Source organism: Dama dama, unplaced genomic scaffold, assembly GCF_033118175.1.
Source record: "Dama dama isolate Ldn47 unplaced genomic scaffold, ASM3311817v1 ptg000020l, whole genome shotgun sequence".
Taxonomy (NCBI): domain Eukaryota; kingdom Metazoa; phylum Chordata; class Mammalia; order Artiodactyla; family Cervidae; genus Dama; species Dama dama.
Window position 1 is genome coordinate 781,997 of NW_026870875.1, and position 5,708 is coordinate 787,704.

Here is a 5,708-nt window from a genome sequence, read left to right on the forward strand (position 1 = left end):
CCCCAGGCTCATCCCCGCTGGTGCCTTTCCCCTGGTCCTAGGCCTCGGTTGAGGCCTCCTTGGAGAGGAGGTTGCTGGCAGGGGCTGTCTCCACACTGCAAGGTGCTGGAGCTCAGAGGGCCTCGTCAGAGGGAAGGGACAAGCAAGGGGCTGGATGCCCAAGATCTCTTTGGCCCAGCAGCCTCAGGGCAGCAGGGAGAGCAAGAGGCCCAACTTGCCCCTAGGTCGGCTCTGCCCCGTCCCACACAGGCGGCCAGCCCAGCAGCTGCCTGACAGACTCTGGCTCCCCCGAGCTCTCTGCCGGTGCATGGGGCAGGAACAGACGTGTGCATGTCGTTCTGCCTTGGCCTGGGAGTGTGGACCCCCTGCCTGGCCCCCAGGCTCAGGGGAAAGGGCCCGGAGAGAGCACCACCCTGAAGCGCTTTTCTCCCGGGCTTAGGAGCATTGTGCACGCCTGCTGGGAACAGTGGGCGGGAGCGCTTGCAAACCGGCCTTTGGAGGCAGCCGGGGAGGTCTTCCAGTGGGAGAGGGCCGGTTGTGCTCAGAGGCCCCACAGGCCAGGGGCAGGACGCAGCAGGGCCCCTGCCCCTGGCCAGCCTTGCCCAGACCTTCCTGGCCTCCGGGGGTACTGCCCCACCAAGGGGCAGGCTGCGGGGCCTGGGTCCAGACATGCCCGGGCGCCTCCCCAGGCTCATCCCCGCTGGTGCCTTTCCCCTGGGCCTAGGCCTAGGTTGAGGCCTCCTTGGAGAGGAGGTTGCTGGCAGGGGCTGTCTCCACACTGCAAGGTGCTGGAGCTCAGAGGGCCTCGTCAGAGGGAAGGGACCAGTAAGGGGCTGGATGCCCAAGACGTCTTTGGCCCAGCAGCCTCAGGGCAGCAGGGAGAGCAAGAGGCCCAACTTGCCCCTAGGGCGGCTCTGCCCCTTCCCACACAGGCGGCCAACCCAGCAGCTGCCTGACAGACTCTGGCTCCCCCAAGCTCTCTGCCGGTGCAGGGGACAGGAACAGACGTGGGCATGTGGTTCTGCCTTGGCCTGGGAGTGTGTTCCCCCTGACTTGCCCCCAGGCTCAGGGGCAAGGGCCCGGAGAGAGCACCACCCCGAAGCCCTTTTCTCCCGGGCTTGGGAGCATTGTGCGAGCCTGGCGTGAACAGCGGGCGGGAGTGTTTGCAAACAGGACTTTGGAGGCAGCTGTGGAGGTCTTCCAGTGGGAGAGGGCCGGTTGTGCTCAGAGGCCTCACAGGCCAGGGGCAGGACCCAGCAGGTCCCCTGCCCCTGGCCAGCCTTGCCCAGACCTTCCTGGCCTCCGGGGGTACTGCCCCACCAAGGGGCAGGCTGCGGGGACTGGGTCCAGACATGCCTGGGCGCCTCCCCAGGCTCATCCCCGCTGGTGCCTTTCCCCTGGGCATAGGCCTCGGTTGATGCCTCCTTGGAGAGGAGGTTGCTGGCAGGGGCTGTCTCCACACTGCAAGGTGCTGGAGCTCAGAGGGCCTCGTCAGCGGGAAGGGACCAGCAAGGGGCTGGATGCCCAAGACCTCTTTGGCCCAGCAGCCTCAGGGCAGCAGGGAGAGCAAGAGGCCCAACTTGCCCCTAGGTCGGCTCTGCCCCTTCCCACACAGGCAGCCAACCCAGCAGCTGCCTGACAGACTCTGGCTCCCCCGAGCTCTCTGCCGGTGCAGGGGTCAGGAACAGACGTGTGCATGTGGTTCTGCCTTGGTCTGGGAGTGTGGACCCACTGCCTGGACCCCAGGCTCAGGGGCAAGGGCCCGGAGAGAGCAACACCCCGAAGCGCTTTTCTCCTGGCCTTGGGAGCGTTGTGCGTGCCTGGCGGGAACAGCGGGCGGGAGTGCTTGCAAACCGGCCTTTCGAGGCAGACGGGGAGGTCTTCCAGCGGGAGAGTGCCGGTTGTGCTCAGACGCCCCACAGGCCAGGGGCAGGACCCAGTAGTGTCCCTGCCCCTGGCAGCCTTGCCGAGACCTTCCTGGCCTCCGGGGGTACTGCCCCACCAAGGGGCAGGCTGCGGGGACTGGGTCCAGACATGCCCGGGCGCCTCCCCAGGCTCATCCCCGCTGGTGCCTTTCCCCTGGGCCTAGGCCTCCGTTGAGGCCTCCTTGGAGAGGAGGTTGCTGGCAGGGGCTGTCTCCACACTGCAAGGTGCTGGAGCTCAGAGGGCCTGGTCAGAGGGAAGGGACCAGCAAGGGGCTGGATGCCCAAGACCTCTTTGGCCCAGCAGCCTCAGGGCAGCAGGGAGAGCAAGAGGCCCAACTTGCCCCTAGGTTGGCTCTGCCCCTTCCCACACAGGCGGCCAGCCCAGCGGCTGCCTGACAGTCTCTGGCTCCCCCGAGCTCTCTGCCGGTGCAGGGGGCAGATCAGACGTGTGCATGTGGTTCTGCCTTGTCCTGGGAGTGTGGACACCCTGCCTTGCCCCCAGGCTCAGGGGCAAGGGCCCGGAGAGAGCACCACCCTGAAGCGCTTTCCCCACGGGCTTGGGAGCATTGTGCGAGCCTGGCGTGAACAGCGGGCGGGAGTGTTTGCAAACAGGACTTTGGAGGCAGCCGGGGAGGTCTTCCAGTGGGAGAGGGCCGGTTGTGCTCAGAGGCCCCACAGGCCAGGGGCAGGACGCAGCAGGGCCCCTGCCCCTGGCCAGCCTTGCCCAGACCTTCCTGGCCTCCGGGGGTACTGCCCCACCAAGAGGCAGGCTGCGGGGCCTGGGTCCAGACATGCCCGGGCGCCTCCCCAGGCTCATCCCCGCTGGTGCCTTTCCCCTGGGCCTAGGCCTCGGTTGAGGCCTCCTTGGAGAGGAGGTTGCTGGCAGGGGCTGTCTCCACACTGCAAGGTGCTGGAGCTCAGAGGGCCTCGTCAGAGGGAAGGGACCAGTAAGGGGCTGGATGCCCAAGACGTCTTTGGCCCAGCAGCCTCAGGGCAGCAGGGAGAGCAAGAGGCCCAACTTGCCCCTACGGCGGCTCTGCCCCTTCCCACACAGGCGGCCAACCCAGCAGCTGCCTGACAGACTCTGGCTCCCCCAAGCTCTCTGCCGGTGCAGGGGACAGGAACAGACGTGGGCATGAGGTTCTGCCTTGGCCTGGGAGTGTGTTCCCCCTGCCTTGCCCCCAGGCTCAGGGGCAAGGGCCCGGAGAGAGCACCACCCCGAAGCGCTTTCCTCACGGGCTTGGGAGCATTGTGCGAGCCTGGCGTGAACAGCGGGCGGGAGTGTTTGCAAACAGGACTTTGGAGGCAGCCGTGGAGGTCTTCCAGTGGGAGAGGGCCGGTTGTGCTCAGAGGCCTCACAGGCCAGGGGCAGGACCCAGCAGGTCCCCTGCCCCTGGCCAGCGTTGCCCAGACCTTCCTGGCCTCCGGGGGTACTGCCCCACCAAGGGGCAGGCTGCGGGGACTGGGTCCAGACATGCCCGGGCGCCTCCCCAGGCTCATCCCCGCTGGTGCCTTTCCCCTGGGCCTAGGCCTCGGTTGAGGCCTCCTTGGAGAGGAGGTTGCTGGCAGGGGCTGTCTCCACACTGCAAGGTGCTGGAGCTCAGAGGGCCTCGTCAGAGGGAAGGGACAAGCAAGGGGCTGGATGCCCAAGATCTCTTTGGCCCAGCAGCCTCAGGGCAGCAGGGAGAGCAAGAGGCCCAACTTGCCCCTAGGTCGGCTCTGCCCCGTCCCACACAGGCGGCCAGCCCAGCAGCTGCCTGACAGACTCTGGCTCCCCCGAGCTCTCTGCCGGTGCATGGGGCAGGAACAGACGTGTGCATGTCGTTCTGCCTTGGCCTGGGAGTGTGGACCCCCTGCCTGGCCCCCAGGCTCAGGGGAAAGGGCCCGGAGAGAGCACCACCCTGAAGCGCTTTTCTCCCGGGCTTAGGAGCATTGTGCACGCCTGCTGGGAACAGTGGGCGGGAGCGCTTGCAAACCGGCCTTTGGAGGCAGCCGGGGAGGTCTTCCAGTGGGAGAGGGCCGGTTGTGCTCAGAGGCCCCACAGGCCAGGGGCAGGACGCAGCAGGGCCCCTGCCCCTGGCCAGCCTTGCCCAGACCTTCCTGGCCTCCGGGGGTACTGCCCCACCAAGGGGCAGGCTGCGGGGCCTGGGTCCAGACATGCCCGGGCGCCTCCCCAGGCTCATCCCCGCTGGTGCCTTTCCCCTGGGCCTAGGCCTAGGTTGAGGCCTCCTTGGAGAGGAGGTTGCTGGCAGGGGCTGTCTCCACACTGCAAGGTGCTGGAGCTCAGAGGGCCTCGTCAGAGGGAAGGGACCAGTAAGGGGCTGGATGCCCAAGACGTCTTTGGCCCAGCAGCCTCAGGGCAGCAGGGAGAGCAAGAGGCCCAACTTGCCCCTAGGGCGGCTCTGCCCCTTCCCACACAGGCGGCCAACCCAGCAGCTGCCTGACAGACTCTGGCTCCCCCAAGCTCTCTGCCGGTGCAGGGGACAGGAACAGACGTGGGCATGTGGTTCTGCCTTGGCCTGGGAGTGTGTTCCCCCTGACTTGCCCCCAGGCTCAGGGGCAAGGGCCCGGAGAGAGCACCACCCCGAAGCCCTTTTCTCCCGGGCTTGGGAGCATTGTGCGAGCCTGGCGTGAACAGCGGGCGGGAGTGTTTGCAAACAGGACTTTGGAGGCAGCTGTGGAGGTCTTCCAGTGGGAGAGGGCCGGTTGTGCTCAGAGGCCTCACAGGCCAGGGGCAGGACCCAGCAGGTCCCCTGCCCCTGGCCAGCCTTGCCCAGACCTTCCTGGCCTCCGGGGGTACTGCCCCACCAAGGGGCAGGCTGCGGGGACTGGGTCCAGACATGCCTGGGCGCCTCCCCAGGCTCATCCCCGCTGGTGCCTTTCCCCTGGGCATAGGCCTCGGTTGATGCCTCCTTGGAGAGGAGGTTGCTGGCAGGGGCTGTCTCCACACTGCAAGGTGCTGGAGCTCAGAGGGCCTCGTCAGCGGGAAGGGACCAGCAAGGGGCTGGATGCCCAAGACCTCTTTGGCCCAGCAGCCTCAGGGCAGCAGGGAGAGCAAGAGGCCCAACTTGCCCCTAGGTCGGCTCTGCCCCTTCCCACACAGGCAGCCAACCCAGCAGCTGCCTGACAGACTCTGGCTCCCCCGAGCTCTCTGCCGGTGCAGGGGTCAGGAACAGACGTGTGCATGTGGTTCTGCCTTGGTCTGGGAGTGTGGACCCACTGCCTGGACCCCAGGCTCAGGGGCAAGGGCCCGGAGAGAGCAACACCCCGAAGCGCTTTTCTCCTGGCCTTGGGAGCGTTGTGCGTGCCTGGCGGGAACAGCGGGCGGGAGTGCTTGCAAACCGGCCTTTCGAGGCAGACGGGGAGGTCTTCCAGCGGGAGAGTGCCGGTTGTGCTCAGACGCCCCACAGGCCAGGGGCAGGACCCAGTAGTGTCCCTGCCCCTGGCAGCCTTGCCGAGACCTTCCTGGCCTCCGGGGGTACTGCCCCACCAAGGGGCAGGCTGCGGGGACTGGGTCCAGACATGCCCGGGCGCCTCCCCAGGCTCATCCCCGCTGGTGCCTTTCCCCTGGGCCTAGGCCTCCGTTGAGGCCTCCTTGGAGAGGAGGTTGCTGGCAGGGGCTGTCTCCACACTGCAAGGTGCTGGAGCTCAGAGGGCCTGGTCAGAGGGAAGGGACCAGCAAGGGGCTGGATGCCCAAGACCTCTTTGGCCCAGCAGCCTCAGGGCAGCAGGGAGAGCAAGAGGCCCAACTTGCCCCTAGGTTGGCTCTGCCCCTTCCCACAC